Source organism: Cibotium barometz, chromosome 22, assembly GCF_041138505.1.
Source record: "Cibotium barometz isolate CiBa-2024 chromosome 22, ASM4113850v1, whole genome shotgun sequence".
Classification (NCBI taxonomy): Eukaryota; Viridiplantae; Streptophyta; class Polypodiopsida; order Cyatheales; family Cibotiaceae; genus Cibotium; species Cibotium barometz.
The window spans coordinates 21,371,954-21,391,953 of NC_141067.1; the positions used below are offsets into that span (position 1 = coordinate 21,371,954).

General features: G+C 40.7%; 2 pseudogenes; both read left to right on the forward strand.

Annotated features, from left to right (window-relative positions):
• The first annotated feature begins 7,566 nt into the window (after positions 1-7,566).
• On the forward strand, positions 7,567-8,247 carry LOC147626388 (germin-like protein 8-5 pseudogene; annotated as a pseudogene).
• A 4,907-nt stretch (positions 8,248-13,154) lies between these two features.
• LOC147626389 (germin-like protein 8-5 pseudogene) lies at positions 13,155-13,835 on the forward strand (annotated as a pseudogene).
• Positions 13,836-20,000: the final 6,165 nt, after the last annotated feature.

Consider the following 20,000-nt stretch of genomic DNA (forward strand, 5'->3'; position numbering starts at 1 on the left):
AGTGTAGGAAAGGAACTTGTGCAAAAAGAAATGGAAATTCAGGTTCAAGCCATGGACATGGTGCCCCTTTGAGAGAGAGAGAGAGAGAGAGAGAGAGAGAGAGACATATGAAGAAACAAAGCGAGATGTGATAGCCAACAATTGAGAGAGACTACACATCACAATGATGTTTGTACTATGAGAAAAATTCCACCATGTATAAGAGACATAGGGAGATGTGATAGCCAACAATTGAGAGAGATTATAGATCACAATAATGTTTGTACTATGATAATAGCTCCACCATATATAACAATAATGATTGTATTATGATAATAATTCCACCATATAAAATGATTATATAGGCATGAAGACCTTATCTTATATTCTTTTATTAAGGGGTTGTTCACACACCACTTGAAAATTACTAGACTCCGAAATATCCAACAAACCCCCCTTTAGAGTGAAGTGTCGGCTAAGAGTTATACATAACCTTCAATATGATGATTTGGGCTCTTAGATTGCAATCATGTAATACAAAAGCACACAATGATGCCAACACATGAAATTCTCATGTTAGGCCCAATTGTGTACATTAGTCTATTTATAGACAACCCTCTCTCTCTAAGTAGGGAAAGTAAGATAAGAAGAAGCCAATCCTTTTATAGAAGGCTTATAAAAAAGATATCCAAATATTGAGATGTTGAGAGACATCCCTAGCATATAACCCATAAATCATACATAATTAGAAGATGATGTTGGAAGTCTGAAAAACTCACCACATTGCTGAAATGTCTATGAAGATCATCCTTTGATGTCATTGCCAAGCGATTGACACTTGGACTATCATTTTGAGGCTCAAGGGCCAAGGGAGAGTACCTCTTAATGCTCGACTTGGAAGCTATAATGAAGGACTTTGTTGTTGATGTGGCATGGTCGATTTAATGCAGAAGGATTTCTTGTGGAAAAGCTCCAAAAACTTATCGGTGTGCAAGGTCTTCAATTTGATGATTTTCTCAACATTTGAGATAAGACCCAAATTCTTGATAGGGTAAAAGCTATAATTGGGCCAACATTTGAGAAAAGCGCCAAATTCTTGAATGTGTAGAGGTTGTACTTAGGCCAACTTTACCCTAATTTTTGAAAAGCTACAATTTCTTGTGGCTTTAAAAGCATTAATTTTTTGGTTTTTTTCATACTTGAGAAAAGCGTCAAATTGATGATTATGCAATCCCCCCCCTTAAAAGCATATGCAAAAATGTAGTGTAGTTTGGAGGAAGCGATTAACGCAACAAATGAAGGGGGTGGATATATATGGGAATATCAACTCACAAATCAATGATTTGGAACTTGAGAACTTCAAAAAACTAAAGGTGATTAGGGTTAATCACTCGATTAGTAAAGGAAATCGATGATTGCTTGGTTTTCATCACCCACTTGATGGTTTGCCTTTAAACTTGAAATTTAGTTAGCTTGTATCACCAATTAGAAGACCCTAAGAGCAATTGTTCAATTTTACATGTAGCCCTTAATGCTATAAATTATGTTTTTCCACGAGTTTATGATGTGTTTTCACCACATTTTCTTTGAGTTGGGATAAGCCCCTCGAGGTCAGGTAGCTCTATGTTATCTTCAAAACACACTAAAAATCTCAAAGAATGATTCTCTATAGAGGGAGAACAAAGAAAAACATTGCCAGGGGGTGCCTAGACAAAGAGGAAAAAAGGGTTTTTACTAATGAAAGGTGATTAATGGGAGTATCATGGATCAAGGCTCTGATACTATATTTGTGTTTGCATGATTAGAGCTCATGTTATGGTGGGTGGAAGGTGCCAATGATGTGAGTGGAACTTGTGCAAAGAGAGATGGAGGTTCAAGCCATCAAGATAGTACTTTTAGAGAGAGGCATAGAGAGAGAGTACGAGGGAGAGGGAGAGAAAGATGTGATAGCTAATAATAGAGACATATTGCATAACGCAACAATGATAATACTTTCACCATGTACAATGATTTGTATAAGCACCAAAGTCCCATCTTATGTTCTCTTATTAAGAGGGTGTTCACACACCAGTGGGTGGACACTTAACTAGACTTTAAAATATCCAAAGAAAAATGTGCCTTTTGTCTCTACGTATGTAAGGGCATGAACAAATAAAAAGAGGAAGGATATTGGGTATGTTCGTGGGGGCTGCACAATTAAGAAACCCTATGTATCACAGCCTATGTATCACGTGTGTTTAAGCGGTATTTAAAAAACCCCTCACCTTTGATTTTTCCATGAATAAAATGGCCCCTTTTTCTCTATGCACTTGTAAGTTTTTTTCAAAATCGATTTTTAAAAAAACCCAAATGTAAATATATTGATGTGAATTTACCTTAACATTTGGAATTAAAAAACCCTTTTCGACGATGAACTCACATGCTATACTTACATATTTTTAGGTGAGAGACTGTGCAATGCAACAATGATTGTATTATGAGAACTGAGCTATGATAATATTGTCACCATGTACAATGCTTTCTATAGGCACCAAGGCGCCATCTTATGTTCTCTTATTTAAGAGGGTGTTCACACACTTACTAGACTTCAAAATATCCAAAGAAAAATGTGCCTTTTTTCTCAACGTGTGTAAGGGCTTGAACAAATAAAAAGAGGAAGGAAATTGGGTATGTCTCACCTACTATCACATCCACTCTCTTTGTGTCTCAACAAACCCAATAAAAAAAGATCCATCCTAAGCCAGAATTCACACCCATGTAGTCTAAACTCTAATATGTTAGCTTTGCAGCAGCAAGCTAAGACTTTGAAGGTTTCCTTGCCCTTCCAAGATAGGATTTAATTCCTTGGGAAGAAGAGTATAAGAAAATATAATCTCAGGTGGAATACTTATCACCCACTACCATGCCTTCCCCTCTCTCTCACACACACTCTAGTCTCCCCCCATCTCTCTCTCTCTCACACACACACACTCTAGTCTCCCCCCATCTCTCTCTCTCTCTCTCTCTCTCTTTCTCATGAATTGCATGACGTGAGAAAATCTTAAAACAAGCCTTTGGTCTGTGTGTGTGTAAAGGCATACACTTAGAGAGCTTAGGTTTGTTTCACCCCTACTAGCACATAGACCCCCCCTCTCTCTCTCACCCCTATATTTCTAGATTTGATGAAGCTAAGTTCATAAATTCCATCTACATGGTCTTATTATTGGTTCCACTTTCAAAAACGAATACATTTTAGGCATCATCTTTTATTTTTTCATTAAAAACATATTAACCTTTCCATATTAGATGAAGTAATTATTTTTGTATGCATCAAATTTTTTAAAAAAACGTAAACCGGTTATTCATACGTTAACAAGTCTACTCTTTAAAACTAATACAACTATTTATACTTAGTTTTAAATTTTTGATTATATTCTTATCCAACCTAAGTTTATTCTGCATTGATAAAATTTCCATAAACTAAATTTAATCCACGCTTGTATACTTATGTATATAGTTTAGAAAAGAAAACTAGATACTGGTAGAAATTTAGATCTTATTTTTGAACAAAATTTAATTTAATAATGTTAGTTCAAAACATCAAATACTTGAACAAATTATAGACTTTAATATATTTATATAGTTACTTTTAAAAAAATTAGTGTAATATATAATAAGAAACAAACCTAATGGAGGATATAGAGATAAACCATAATTTACAAATATAACTAGAAATAGACTGCATTTTAGGACATGGGTTTCTTGTTATTTTGTGTAATGCAATGAGTTTCTGATCCAATGCATCACAGCTAGGCTTGAATTGTGGCTACAAATGCGAATGCAATGCATGAAGCTTTGGCATGGGTTAGTCCCCAATAATATGCATAAGAAATTTTGATCCCATAAATTACAGTAGAAGGGGAGATCCTCCCTAGAAAACTGTTAGTATCCACATGATTAAAGCTCATGTATGGTGGGTGGAACATGTCCATGATGTGAGTGTAGGAAAGGAACTTGTGCAAAAAGAAATGGAAATTCAGGTTCAAGCCATGGACATGGTGCCCCTTTGAGAGAGAGAGAGAGAGAGAGAGAGAGAGAGAGACATATGAAGAAACAAAACGAGATGTGATAGCCAACAATTGAGAGAGACTGCACATCACAATGATGTTTGTACTATGAGAAAAATTCCACCATGTATAAGAGACATAGGGAGATGTGATAGCCAACAATTGAGAGAGATTATAGATCACAATAATGTTTGTACTATGATAATAGCTCCACCATATATAACAATAATGATTGTATTATGATAATAATTCCACCATATAAATTGATTATATAGGCATGAAGGCCTTATCTTATATTCTTTTATTAAGGGGTTGTTCACACACCACTTGAAAATTACTAGACTCCGAAATATCCAACAAACCCCCCTTCAGAGTGAAGTGTCAGCTAAGAGTGATACATAACCTTCAATATGATGATTTGGGCTCTTAGATTGCAATCATGTAATACAAAAGCACACAATGATGCCAACACATGAAATTCTCATGTTAGGCCCAATTGTGTACATTCGTCTATTTATAGACAACCCTCTCTCTCTAAGTAGGGAATGTAAGATAAAAAGAAGCCAATCCTTTTATAGAAGGCTTATAAAAAAGATATCCAAATATTGAGATGTTGAGAGACATCCCTAGCATATAACCCATAAATCATACATAATTAGAAGATGATGTTGGAAGTCTGAAAAACTCACCACATTGCTAAAATGTCTATGAAGATCATCCTTTGATGTCATTGCCAAGCGATTGACACTTGGACTATCATTTTGAGGCTCAAGCGCCAAGGGAGAGTACCTCTTAATGCTCGACTTGGAAGCTATAATGAAGGACTTTGTTGTTGATGTGGCATGGTCGATTTAATGCAGAAGGATTTCTTGTGGAAAAGCTCCAAAAACTTATCGGTGTGCAAGGTCTTCAATTTGATGATTTTCTCAACATTTGAGATAAGACCCAAATTCTTGATAGGGTAAAAGCTATAATTGGGCCAACATTTGAGAAAAGCGCCAAATTCTTGATTATGTAGAGGCTGTACTTAGGCCAACTTTACCCTAATTTTTGAAAAGCTGCAATTTCTTGTGGCTTTAAAAGCTTAAATTTGTTGGTTTTTTTCATACTTGAGAAAAGCGTCAAATTGATGATTATGCAATCCCCCCCTTAAAAGCATATGCAAAAATGTAGTGTAGTTTGGAGGACGCGATTAACGCAACAAATGAAGGGGGTGGATATATATGGGAATATCAACTCACAAATCAATGATTTGGAACTTGAGAACTTCAAAAAACTAAAGGTGATTAGGGTTAATCACTCAATTAGTAAAGGAAATCGATGATTGCTTGGTTTTCATCACCCACTTGATGGTTTGTCTTTAAACTTGAAACCCTAAGAGCAATTGTTCAATTTTACATGTAGCCCTTAATGCTATAAATTATGTTTTTCCACGAGTTTATGATGTGTTTTCACCACATTTTCTTTGAGTTGGGATAAGCCCCTCGAGGTCAGGTAGCTCTATGTTATCTTCAAAACACACTAAAAATCTCAAAGAATGATTCTCTATAGAGGGAGAACAAAGAAAAACATTGCCAGGGGGTGCCTAGACAAAGAGGAAAAAAGGGTTTTTACTAATGAAAGGTGATTAATGGGAGTATCATGGATCAAGGCTCTGATACTATATTTGTGTTTGCATGATTAGAGCTCATGTTATGGTGGGTGGAAGGTGCCAATGATGTGAGTAGAACTTGTGCAAAGAGAGATGGAGGTTCAAGCCATCAAGATAGTACTTTTAGAGAGAGGCATAGAGAGAGAGTACGAGGGAGAGGGAGAGAAAGATGTGATAGCTAATAATAGAGACATATTGCATAACGCAACAATGATAATACTTTCACCATGTACAATGATTTATATAAGCACCAAAGTCCCATCTTATGTTCTCTTATTAAGAGAGTGTTCACACACCAGTGGGTGGACACTTAACTAGACTTTAAAATATCCAAAGAAAAATGTGCCTTTTGTCTCTACGTATGTAAGGGCATGAACAAATAAAAAGAGGAAGGATATTGGGTATATTCGTGGGGGCTGCACAATTAAGAAACCCTATGTATCACACCCTATGTATCACGTGTGTTCAAGCGGTATTTAAAAAACCCCTCACCTTTGATTTTTTCATGAATAAAATGGTCCCTTTTTCTCTATGCACTTGTAAGCTTTTTTCAAAATCGATTTTTAAAAAAACCCAAATGTAAATATATTGATGTGAATTTACCTTAACATTTGGAATTAAAAAACCCTTTTCGACGATGAACTCACATGCTATACTTACATATTTTTAGGTGAGAGACTGTGCAATGCAACAATGATTGTATTATGAGAACTGAGCTATGATAATATAGTCACCATGTACAATGCTTTCTATAGGCACCAAGGCGCCACCTTATGTTCTCTTATTTAAGAGGGTGTTCACACACTTACTAGACTTCAAAATATCCAAAGAAAAATGTGCCTTTTTTCTCAACGTGTGTAAGGGCTTGAACAAATAAAAAGAGGAAGGAAATTCGGTATGTCTCACCTACTATCACATCCACTCTCTTTGTGTCTCAACAAACCCAATAAAAAAAGATCCATCGTAAGCCAAAATTCACACCCATGTAGTCTAAACTCTAATATGTTAGCTTTGCGGCAGCAAGCTAAGACTTTGAAGGTTTCCTTGCCCTTCCAAGATAGGATTTAATTCCTTGGGAAGAAGAGTATAAGAAAATATAATCTCAGGTGGAATACTTATCACCCACTACCATGCCTTCCCCTCTCTCTCACACACACTCTAGTCTCCCCCCATCTCTCTCTCTCTCTCTCTCTCTCTCTTTCTCATGAATTGCATGACGTGAGAAAATCTTAAAACAAGCCTTTGGTCTGTGTGTGTGTAAAGGCACACACTTAGAGAGCTTAGGTTTGTTTCACCCCTACTAGCACATAGACCCCACCTCTCTCTCTCACCCCTACTAACACATCTCTCTCTCTAAGATTCATAAGAGAAAAGGAAGGCGAGTCACAAATAACTCTCTCTCTCTAAAAGATTCATTTGAGAACAGGCACATTCACACCCGTGTCACATGTGGTCCCAACTTCCACGTCTCCTTCAACTTCGAGTCCTGCGTGGCACGTATGGCCGGCACGTCCGTGGCACGTATGGCCGGCACATCCGTGGCACGTAGACTACAGCGAGCGTCAGGATACAACATAAATCACAAGGTCTTGGCAGGAGACTACGTCAATCACTGTGACGTCCTCCCTTCCGGCAGATCAGATAGCGGGAACGTCGACCGGGTCTGTGGAAGCGGGACTCTTTCTTAGAGCGGATAGGACTGGTTCCTTGGAGAGCGGATGATAAGACTCGTTCTTTCCAGCCAGCGGCGTCGTGCAGCATATAAATACGACGTCAGGCGCATGAGGATCGGCGTAGCCTATTCTTCTGATCATCTATCTCCAATATCACAGCTTTCGCTCCTCATCATCTCCAATATCCCAGCGCGCTCACAGTCCGCAAGCCACAGCTATGGCAGCAGCTAGCAGCTTGCTGCTTCTACTGGCGGTGATGCTCATGTCTCCGCTCATATTAGAAGTGAGGGCCGCGGATGAAGACCCTCTGCAGGACTTCTGTGTGGCGGATAACACCAGCATGATCACCCTCAACGGGTTCGCCTGCAAGCCGGCCAATGAGGTGCAGGACGCCGACTTCAAGTTCACGATGCTTGAGCATCGCGCCAAACCTATCAAAGGGCTGGGCGTGTCCGTCAACCTGGCCAGTGCAGCCAACTTCTTTGCTCTCAACACGCAGGGCCTGTCCATCGCCCGCATCGACTTCGACCCCAAGGGATTAAACCCGCCCCACGTTCATCCCCGCGCCACCGAGGTGCTCTTCCTGGCCGAGGGCACGCTCAAGGTGGGCTTCGTCACCGCCACGCCCAACAATACCCTCTTTGAGCAGACCCTCTCCCCCGGCGATCTCTTTGTCTTCCCTCGCGGCCTTGTGCACTTCCAGCTCAACCCCGACAAGCACCAATCCGCCCTCGCCATCTCCGCCCTCAATAGCCAGAACCCGGGCACCTCGCAACTCGCCGCCGCTCTCTTCGACGCCTACCCACCCCTCCCCGAGGAGGTGCTAGAGATAGCCTTCGGCATCAACAAGGATGAGGTGGAAAGCCTCATTGCCAGCGTCGGCAAAACCCTTTCTTAGCTTGATTAGACGCCGCCAACTTATACACGCAACTCTCGTGAATAAACTAGTTCTCTCTCGTGAATATTTCTTTTGAAATAATGACACTGTTTTCTTATCTCACGTGATTATTGACCCCCAAAAAAAAAACTACATGGGCCATGGCCTCACAAAATTTTATGCCCATTGTGTGACTAGGTTTTAAAAACTTGATTATCACATTTTTAGAATATAACTATACCTTCACAACTTATACACACTCATAGGTTTATGAAAAAGAGAGATAGATATTGAGAGAGAGAGAGAGAGAGAATGTGTTCTTCATAATCAATCAAGATGATTGAGATCTAGATTGAGATTCAAATCAAGACTTTGAGTGAGATCAAGGTCAAGATTGAGGTTGAGACAAACATTGTGCTTGGTTATATTGCTTGGGAAATTTCATTTTAAGTCCCTACAGAGGCTAGAATGTGCAAAATTATTATATTTGAGTCTCTGCAAGACGAGAGTGCAAGTGTGAGAGTGAGTGTGTTATAATAATTCTCTAAGATTAAAATTGTGATAAGCTCTCTACCTACTACTACTACAGAGGTTAAAAGAGTCTCTACAGAGATGCGAGTGCAATGCGAGTGATGGATCGCGGGTGGTCGGATGGATCAAGCTTCTTTTAGAGTAATACATGTCATTAAGAAGAAAACATAAGTTGTTGATAATGCACAAACTATGAATGGGAGGTATAATTGGATATCTTACCCTTATAATGATATGCCTCATTTTTGGGATACTCCCCAATGGGATAATCCAACCACCAAGGGCAATATTCCTTCGACTCCCAATCACTAAACCCATGATCTTGCATCTAAGAGGGAAAAATGCATCCCTTCCTAGAAGAATCTATCCACTCCTGCACAAAATCTGGCATATCCTCAATAGAGTGCTCATCATGTAGCTTCACTCATTAGGAGACATTTAAACATATTTTGGGACTTTTTCTAATGAAAGTAATTAGCAACGGACCAATAGGAATAGAGGATTGTGCACATTTGGTCTCCTTTGAATATAGGGAGGGAGACTAGGCTGTAGGGAGGGGGACTAGGCTTTTAGTACTAATAATTACACTTGTCCCTTTAAAAAAGTAGGGGGTTTAGGGTAGATATGGTCCCATCATTTTCGTGGCTCAAAAAATCCTTAAAATTTTGAAATTTTGAGATCCCCCAAAACTCACTTTCCCCTCCAAAAACCCATCTCAAATTTCATTGTAGTCAAAAATTTCATTTTCAAGTCCGCTTTCCCTCTTGAACGTCCAAATCAAACTCTTCCTCCCTTCCTCTTCCATCTCTATCTTATTTGCCCAACCCTAATGAAACCATTAAAGCCCGAAACCCTAAACTTTCTCCTTCATCTTAATCTCCCTCCCTTCTCGGAGCTCCATCTCTTTCATCTTCAAGGCTCCCATAAAACCCTAGTTTGCACTTCATCTTTGATCTCTTTCTTTTTTACTCTAACCCTAGTTTACACATCATCTTTGATCTCTTTCCTTTTTACTCTAACCCTAACCTTTCTACTCTAGCTTCCAAGAAGATATGGGCGCACCACGAAGACGAGATCGAGGAGATATCCCTGCACAACAAGAAGGACGATGATGGTGCTTGGGTGGGAGAGGCATTTCGTAAGATCGCTTGTGTTTATCTATAGACTATGGCAATTGGGCCTCACCGAGCTCGATGACAAAATGTACTGGAGCACCATTGGAAAGGCCGTTTACAAGGCTTCAAGAAGGCAAGCAATGGAAAACTAGTGGCCATGGTACAACATGTTTACATAGCACGAGATATCCATCTTCGCCAACAAACTCGATTTCCATGCAATCGTAATAAGTATCGCGGGTAGAAAGGGGTATGTGAGATTTTATGACAGAGATGTTTCAATCTAAGTGAACTTATTTCTTGTTTGCAGATATTTTTCCTTCAAACATGGTAGAGGAGCAGCCATTGGAAAGCCTTTTACTGGAACATTTCAAGTATTGCATGCAAACACTGGTGAGGCAATGTTTTCTTGTAGGTCATTTTGGAGGTCATTCGTAGGACCTTTTAGTAGAGAGAGAAAAAGGAGAACATCCAATCAAGAAGAAGGCAATGTTACGTTGAAAAATAGGTCATTTCTTTTTTCTAAATCCAAAAACTCTTCTTTTTCACCTGAAAATATACTCTACTTACACTTCATAGTCACTTTTCACACCCGAATGCATTAAACACACCTACACTTTTGTAGGGAGGAAAACTTCTATTTGTATTCAAGTATTAAATACACATCTTTGAAAAGGAGGAAAAATTTTCTCCTTCTCAAACTTCCTCTTGGGCTTAAACAATATCTCACGCTCTTTTCATTTCCTCTACCTTCTACTGCACTCCATTTTCTGAAGCTTCAGCCTTTTGTATGCCATTTCTTCTTGAAAAGATGGGTAGCAAATCTCATTTTATATCATCATGATTTTGCTCCATTAATGCCATCATAGATGATTCAATTCCTAGGGCAAGGAGAGTAAGATCATCACTGTTTGCTATACTTATATCCAACTCTCTCAATGCGCGAAATCAATGGACTGAAGTGCTAATCACCAAGGGCACATGGGTCCTTATGCAGTCAAGGAAGAGAAGAAAGACAAGCAACAAGAATACATTTAGGGCGTCATAGAAAGGAAGAGTGAAAGACTTCAAGATAGAGGTTGGAAGGAAAACCATCAAGGAAGTCCTAGTGCAGCATATATATATATATGCATAATGAGCTTGTGCTTGAGAATCTAGATGACATAAAATTGCCCTCGCATAGACCAAACTATAAATTAATCTATCCCTTGTCAATCTTTCATTTTCTCATAATGGTCTAATGAACTATGTAAATTGTCTATGTCTATGGTTGATGTGTACCCCTCATCATATGAGGAGTGGGAGCTAGTTCAGTGCAGCATTAGAATTATGAATGTGGTTCACGCACACATTGGTTGGCTACAGTATGAGGGAAGGAGAAACAAAAGCCTCGTAGATGCAGGAATCTTTTTCTATGATCATTTCTACCGTCTGCTAAACAAGAAACACATGAATCGTGGCCGCTCGGAAGAGCTACCTTTGGAAGAAGCTAAGTGGAACTACATGGATTGGCCTATCCCAGACCCCTCAGTAATGGAGTCAGCAAAGAGCCAGCTCTTCAAGGATGTGCAACGCTCTCTACGAGGGAGCATTCCAACTCGTGTAGTAAAAATTATTGTTTACCTACCAATTATTGTGTTCGTGGAGCTTTTTAGCTTATTTCAGGTGAAGATAGTGAGAACCATGCTGATCTGCAAAGATTTGGACACATTCCTCTTAGCAAGACTTCTTGATGAGGGATGGCCGAGTAAAGTTTTTGATGATATCCATTGTAACATTGCACTGGAGACAGTAGTTGCGAAGTACATGATTGCAACTCAAACTTTTATCTTGTCCTTTTGGTATGGCAGGTCCCATTACATCAATGGAGAGTTGGTACCAATGGATCAGGAAGCCGCAAGTGCAATGGATGACAAAGTCATAGACATTGAAGTGATTGATGAGGCTTCAACATTGGTGACAATTGTTTCTATATGAAAGAAATGCAATTTACAACAACAGCTAAGGAAGGATATTGTCGAAGAATCCTCGCAAGACACACCGGCACACTTTAATTTCATTCACAATGGTAGAAAGATCCTCCTTAGAACGGAGCGACTAATACAATGTAAAGAATTGGGTAACAGAGTCAAAATCATTCCTACTCTACAATCCCCACTCCAATGTAACCTTCTGACATAATTAATCAAGTGTATCTTGTTAATGTCACTCCTACTTGACATTACAAATTTGAATGTTTCTCAACGTGTGTAAGGGCTTGAACAAATAAAAAGAGGAAGGAAATTGGGTATGTCTCACCTACTATCACATCCACTCTCTTTGTGTCTCAACAAACCCAATAAAAAAAGATCCATTGTAAGCCAGAATTCACACCCATGTAGTCTAAACTCTAATATGTTAGCTTTGCAGCAGCAAGCTAAGACTTTGAAGGTTTCCTTGCCCTTCCAAGATAGGATTTAATTCCTTGGGAAGAAGAGTATAAGAAAATATAATCTCAGGTGGAATACTTATCACCCACTACCATGCCTTCCCCTCTCTCTCACACACACTCTAGTCTCCCCCCATCTCTCTCTCTCTCTCTCTCTCTCTCTTTCTCATGAATTGCATGACGTGAGAAAATCTTAAAACAAGCCTTTGGTCTGTGTGTGTGTAAAGGCACACACTTAGAGAGCTTAGGTTTGTTTCACCCCTACTAGCACATAGACCCCACCTCTCTCTCTCACCCCTACTAACACATCTCTCTCTCTAAGATTCATAAGAGAAAAGGAAGGCGAGTCACAAATAACTCTCTCTCTCTAAAAGATTCATTTGAGAACAGGCACATTCACACCCGTGTCACATGTGGTCCCAACTTCCACGTCTCCTTCAACTTCGAGTCCTGCGTGGCACGTATGGCCGGCACGTCCGTGGCACGTATGGCCGGCACATCCGTGGCACGTAGACTACAGCGAGCGTCAGGATACAACATAAATCACAAGGTCTTGGCAGGAGACTACGTCAATCACTGTGACGTCCTCCCTTCCGGCAGATCAGATAGCGGGAACGTCGACCGGGTCTGTGGAAGCGGGACTCTTTCTTAGAGCGGATAGGACTGGTTCCTTGGAGAGCGGATGATAAGACTCGTTCTTTCCAGCCAGCGGCGTCGTGCAGCATATAAATACGACGTCAGGCGCATGAGGATCGGCGTAGCCTATTCTTCTGATCATCTATCTCCAATATCACAGCTTTCGCTCCTCATCATCTCCAATATCCCAGCGCGCTCACAGTCCGCAAGCCACAGCTATGGCAGCAGCTAGCAGCTTGCTGCTTCTACTGGCGGTGATGCTCATGTCTCCGCTCATATTAGAAGTGAGGGCCGCGGATGAAGACCCTCTGCAGGACTTCTGTGTGGCGGATAACACCAGCATGATCACCCTCAACGGGTTCGCCTGCAAGCCGGCCAATGAGGTGCAGGACGCCGACTTCAAGTTCACGATGCTTGAGCATCGCGCCAAACCTATCAAAGGGCTGGGCGTGTCCGTCAACCTGGCCAGTGCAGCCAACTTCTTTGCTCTCAACACGCAGGGCCTGTCCATCGCCCGCATCGACTTCGACCCCAAGGGATTAAACCCGCCCCACGTTCATCCCCGCGCCACCGAGGTGCTCTTCCTGGCCGAGGGCACGCTCAAGGTGGGCTTCGTCACCGCCACGCCCAACAATACCCTCTTTGAGCAGACCCTCTCCCCCGGCGATCTCTTTGTCTTCCCTCGCGGCCTTGTGCACTTCCAGCTCAACCCCGACAAGCACCAATCCGCCCTCGCCATCTCCGCCCTCAATAGCCAGAACCCGGGCACCTCGCAACTCGCCGCCGCTCTCTTCGACGCCTACCCACCCCTCCCCGAGGAGGTGCTAGAGATAGCCTTCGGCATCAACAAGGATGAGGTGGAAAGCCTCATTGCCAGCGTCGGCAAAACCCTTTCTTAGCTTGATTAGACGCCGCCAACTTATACACGCAACTCTCGTGAATAAACTAGTTCTCTCTCGTGAATATTTCTTTTGAAATAATGACACTGTTTTCTTATCTCACGTGATTATTGACCCCCAAAAAAAAAACTACATGGGCCATGGCCTCACAAAATTTTATGCCCATTGTGTGACTAGGTTTTAAAAACTTGATTATCACATTTTTAGAATATAACTATACCTTCACAACTTATACACACTCATAGGTTTATGAAAAAGAGAGATAGATATTGAGAGAGAGAGAGAGAGAGAATGTGTTCTTCATAATCAATCAAGATGATTGAGATCTAGATTGAGATTCAAATCAAGACTTTGAGTGAGATCAAGGTCAAGATTGAGGTTGAGACAAACATTGTGCTTGGTTATATTGCTTGGGAAATTTCATTTTAAGTCCCTACAGAGGCTAGAATGTGCAAAATTATTATATTTGAGTCTCTGCAAGACGAGAGTGCAAGTGTGAGAGTGAGTGTGTTATAATAATTCTCTAAGATTAAAATTGTGATAAGCTCTCTACCTACTACTACTACAGAGGTTAAAAGAGTCTCTACAGAGATGCGAGTGCAATGCGAGTGATGGATCGCGGGTGGTCGGATGGATCAAGCTTCTTTTAGAGTAATACATGTCATTAAGAAGAAAACATAAGTTGTTGATAATGCACAAACTATGAATGGGAGGTATAATTGGATATCTTACCCTTATAATGATATGCCTCATTTTTGGGATACTCCCCAATGGGATAATCCAACCACCAAGGGCAATATTCCTTCGACTCCCAATCACTAAACCCATGATCTTGCATCTAAGAGGGAAAAATGCATCCCTTCCTAGAAGAATCTATCCACTCCTGCACAAAATCTGGCATATCCTCAATAGAGTGCTCATCATGTAGCTTCACTCATTAGGAGACATTTAAACATATTTTGGGACTTTTTCTAATGAAAGTAATTAGCAACGGACCAATAGGAATAGAGGATTGTGCACATTTGGTCTCCTTTGAATATAGGGAGGGAGACTAGGCTGTAGGGAGGGGGACTAGGCTTTTAGTACTAATAATTACACTTGTCCCTTTAAAAAAGTAGGGGGTTTAGGGTAGATATGGTCCCATCATTTTCGTGGCTCAAAAAATCCTTAAAATTTTGAAATTTTGAGATCCCCCAAAACTCACTTTCCCCTCCAAAAACCCATCTCAAATTTCATTGTAGTCAAAAATTTCATTTTCAAGTCCGCTTTCCCTCTTGAACGTCCAAATCAAACTCTTCCTCCCTTCCTCTTCCATCTCTATCTTATTTGCCCAACCCTAATGAAACCATTAAAGCCCGAAACCCTAAACTTTCTCCTTCATCTTAATCTCCCTCCCTTCTCGGAGCTCCATCTCTTTCATCTTCAAGGCTCCCATAAAACCCTAGTTTGCACTTCATCTTTGATCTCTTTCTTTTTTACTCTAACCCTAGTTTACACATCATCTTTGATCTCTTTCCTTTTTACTCTAACCCTAACCTTTCTACTCTAGCTTCCAAGAAGATATGGGCGCACCAAGAAGACGAGATCGAGGAGATATCCCTGCACAACAAGAAGGACGATGATGGTGCTTGGGTGGGAGAGGCATTTCGTAAGATCGCTTGTGTTTATCTATAGACTATGGCAATTGGGCCTCACCGAGCTCGATGACAAAATGTAATGGAGCACCATTGGAAAGGCCGTTTATAAGGCTTCAAGAAGGCAAGCAATGGAAAACTAGTGGCCATGGTACAACATGTTTACATAGCACGAGATATCCATCTTCGCCAACAAACTCGATTTCCATGCAATCGTAATAAGTATCGCGGGTAGAAAGGGGTATGTGAGATTTTATGACAGAGATGTTTCAATCTAAGTGAACTTATTTCTTGTTTGCAGATATTTTTCCTTCAAACATGGTAGAGGAGTAGCCATTGGAAAGCCTTTTACTGAAACATTTCAAGTATTGCATGCAAACACTGGTGAGGCAATGTTTTCTTGTAGGTCATTTTGGAGGTCATTCGTAGGACCTTTTAGTAGAGAGAGAAAAAGGAGAACATCCAATCAAGAAGAAGGCAATGTTACGTTGAAAAATAGGTCATTTCTTTTTTCTAAATCCAAAAACTCTTCTTTTTCACCTGAAAATATACTCTACTTACACTTCATAGTCACTTTTCACACCCGAATGCATTAAACACACCTACACTTTTGTAGGGAGGAAAACTTCTATTTGTATTCAAGTATTAAATACACATCTTTGAAAAGGAGGAAAAATTTTCTCCTTCTCAAACTTCCTCTTGGGCTTAAACAATATCTCACGCTCTTTTCATTTCCTCTACCTTCTACTGCACTCCATTTTCTGAAGCTTCAGCCTTTTGTATGCCATTTCTTCTTGAAAAGATGGGTAGCAAATCTCATTTTATATCATCATGATTTTGCTCCATTAATGCCATCATAGATGATTCAATTCCTAGGGCAAGGAGAGTAAGATCATCACTGTTTGCTATACTTATATCCAACTCTCTCAATGCGCAAAATCAATGGACTGAAGTGCTAATCACCAAGGGCACATGGGTCCTTATGCAGTCAAGGAAGAGAAGAAAGAAAAGCAACAAGAATACATTTAGGGCGTCATAGAAAGGAAGAGTGAAAGACTTCAAGATAGAGGTTGGAAGGAAAACCATCAAGGAAGTCCTAGTGCAGCATATATATATATATGCATAATGAGCTTGTGCTTGAGAATCTAGATGACATAAAATTGCCCTCGCATAGACCAAACTATAAATTAATCTATCCCTTGTCAATCTTTCATTTTCTCATAATGGTCTAATGAACTATGTAAATTGTCTATGTCTATGGTTGATGTGTACCCCTCATCATATGAGGAGTGGGAGCTAGTTCAGTGCAGCATCAGAATTATGAATGTGGTTCACGCACACATTGGTTGGCTACAGTATGAGGGAAGGAGAAACAAAAGCCTCGTAGATGCAGGAATCTTTTTCTATGATCATTTCTACCGTCTGCTAAACAAGAAACACATGAATCGTGGCCGCTCGGAAGAGCTACCTTTGGAAGAAGCTGAGTGGAACTACATGGATTGGCCTATCCCAGACCCCTCAGTAATGGAGTCAGCAAAGAGCCAGCTCTTCAAGGATGTGCAACGCTCTCTACGAGGGAGCATTCCAACTCGTGTAGTAAAAATTATTGTTTACCTACCAATTATTGTGTTCGTGGAGCTTTTTAGCTTATTTCAGGTGAAGATAGTGAGAACCATGCTGATCTGCAAAGATTTGGACACATTCCTCTTAGCAAGACTTCTTGATGAGGGATGGCCGAGTAAAGTTTTTGATGATATCCATTGTAACATTGCACTGGAGACAGTAGTTGCGAAGTACATGATTGCAACTCAAACTTTTATCTTGTCCTTCTGGTATGGCAGGTCCCATTACATCAATGGAGAGTTGGTACCAATGGATCAGGAAGCCGCAAGTGCAATGGATGACAAAGTCATAGACATTGAAGTGATTGATGAGGCTTCAACACTGGTGACAATTGTTTCTATATGAAAGAAATGCAATTTACAACAACAGCTAAGGAAGGATATTGTCGAAGAATCCTCGCAAGACACACCGGCACACTTTAATTTCATTCACAATGGTAGAAAGATCCTCCTTAGAACGGAGCGACTAATACAATGTAAAGAATTGGGTAACAGAGTCAAAATCATTCCTACTCTACAATCCCCACTCCAATGTACTCTTCTGACATAATTAATCAAGTGTATCTTGTTAATGTCACTCCTACTTGACATTACAAATTTGAATGTAATATAATGAATCAAGAGCCTTTTGTTCGAGACAATACTTTTAAAAAACAAGACAATGTAAACTATTTTCCAAGACACATTGCTTGAGTGAGAATAGAACAGTTGAAGACATTACATTACAAAAAAATATTTCTCATTCTTTTGATTTGTACAATCCATCTAAATATGGAATCAACTGTTCTTCCAAATAAACATCATCTACATTTTCTTTGAAAGGAAAGCATCTCATACCTCCACCTAAGCCTCTTCAGTGTCTCACTATCCTTAGGCATTATATTCATCCTATGTGCGTGGGCACACACAACACATAGGTCATTGAAACTTGTACTCTATGAGAAAGTCTTCAGCAGCCTCCTATAGACAGAGCAAGGCTGTCCTCTTCCACCTTACGGATAGGCTCCAATTCTAACATATAGACCTGCACACCCTCTTGAAAAGGAGCTTCTACACAATTCTGTGCCTTCTTGATCTCCCTCAGAATGTAGAAGTTTTGTGAAAATCTCCTTGTTCTGACCTGCTTCAGAATATGTATAGGTTTTCCTTTCCTTGGCTCTTCTGAGAGGCAGCCTTTGAGGCCAATCCAAGCCCCTTACCCTATCTCCTTATAGTGGCCTTTGTTCTTGCCCCATGAGCTACCAATTAGCCTGGTAGAAAGAGACATAACACAATCTGTGTGTGTGTGTGTGCGCGCGCGCGCCTGCGTGTGCACGTGCGTGTGTGTGTATTTGTGGATGTCATGTAAGTATATATGTGTGTGTGTGTATGTGTGTGAGGTTTGGCACGATAGAGCTCTTCAGTTTGGATTCAAAGCGCCTTATTGTGCCAACTCGCAAAAACCACACACACACACACACACATTCTCTCTCTCTCTCTCTCTCTAGCATTACTGGATGTGTACGTCTGTGTTGTATGTGTTTCTCCTTGTGTGTGTGTGTGTGTGTGTGTTTGTGTGTGTCTCATTGTGTGCATGCATGAGTGTGTGTGTGTCTCTGTGTGTTCCTCCATGAGTGAGTGTGTATGTGTGTGTGCGTGCGTGCATGAGTGTGTGTTAAGGCTCACCCTAACCCTCCTTGAAACATATCCAAAAAAGAGATTACCTGGTGAACGGCAACTGTCGTGTGAGGATCTTTCCAATGGCCAAGCTTGTAACCCTCGAGGTCTCCAAGCTCTACAACTCCTTGTGAGAAGCAATTACACCGTGACTCCGGTGCAAGCGTTGTCACACCACCGTGTTGCACTACGGGTCCTCGTCCCTCCACTCACCCCACTTCACTCACGCACACTCACTAGCATGCATTAGGGAGAGAGATTAGTAAGAGGATTAGCAAGAGCAAGACTCAATTGCATAATGGGAGAGTGTGTTGTATTATGAGAGAAATTCACTTATATACATGGCCATAAGTGTTCACACTAACTTAAAGTATGGCTGACCGGGCACTTTAGGCTCTTAAGAGGCCTAAAGTGTTCACACTAACTTAAACTATGGCTGACCGGGCACTTTAGGCTCTTAAGAGGCCTAATGCTATTACAATGACTACTCTCATAATATATCCATGTACATCACTTAGGACTTCATCCTAACTTGGTACCACACGCTCCTGAAGCAGGAATCGCCATAAATACTTTGACATACCATTACGGGCGCCCGTCCAGGTTGTAGCTTTGGATACTACTACTTGATATCTTGAGTGTATGAACCTTTGGTGTATCTATCGTGACTCCTTGATGTAAGATAATGGCGGTAGCTCTTATTAATTCAAGAATTGGATTAACAATGTGTGCAAAAGAAACACATACCAAAGCTGTCGGTGGCTCGATGGATTGTTGTGGTGTGGTCGATGGATCATTATTGTGTGCTCGATGGATCTGTCTCTGTCTCTGTTTCTCTCTCTCAGGTGCATTGTTACAAATAGAATAAAAAATGATTTGTTTTAAATATTCACAAACCCCACGTGTCAATTGTCAACATCACACGTGTCCATTATTACTACACACGTGGGCTCGTATAAAGTTATTTAATCCTCAGGCCACTATTAACGGTTCTCGTATTTGAGAGAGAGAGAGAGAGAGAGGGAGAGAGAGCATCCAGTGTTTTTAGGAAACCACAGATAGAGAGAGAATCCAGCGAACAGACAGAGAGAGAATCTAGCATCCACGCCTACGTAACCAGAAAGCAATGGCAATAGGTAGGTTTACTTGCTCCTCTCTCTCTCTCTCTCTCTCTCTCTCTCTCTCTCTCTCACACACACACACACACACACACACACACAGATACACAAACACATAGACATGCATGCATAGAC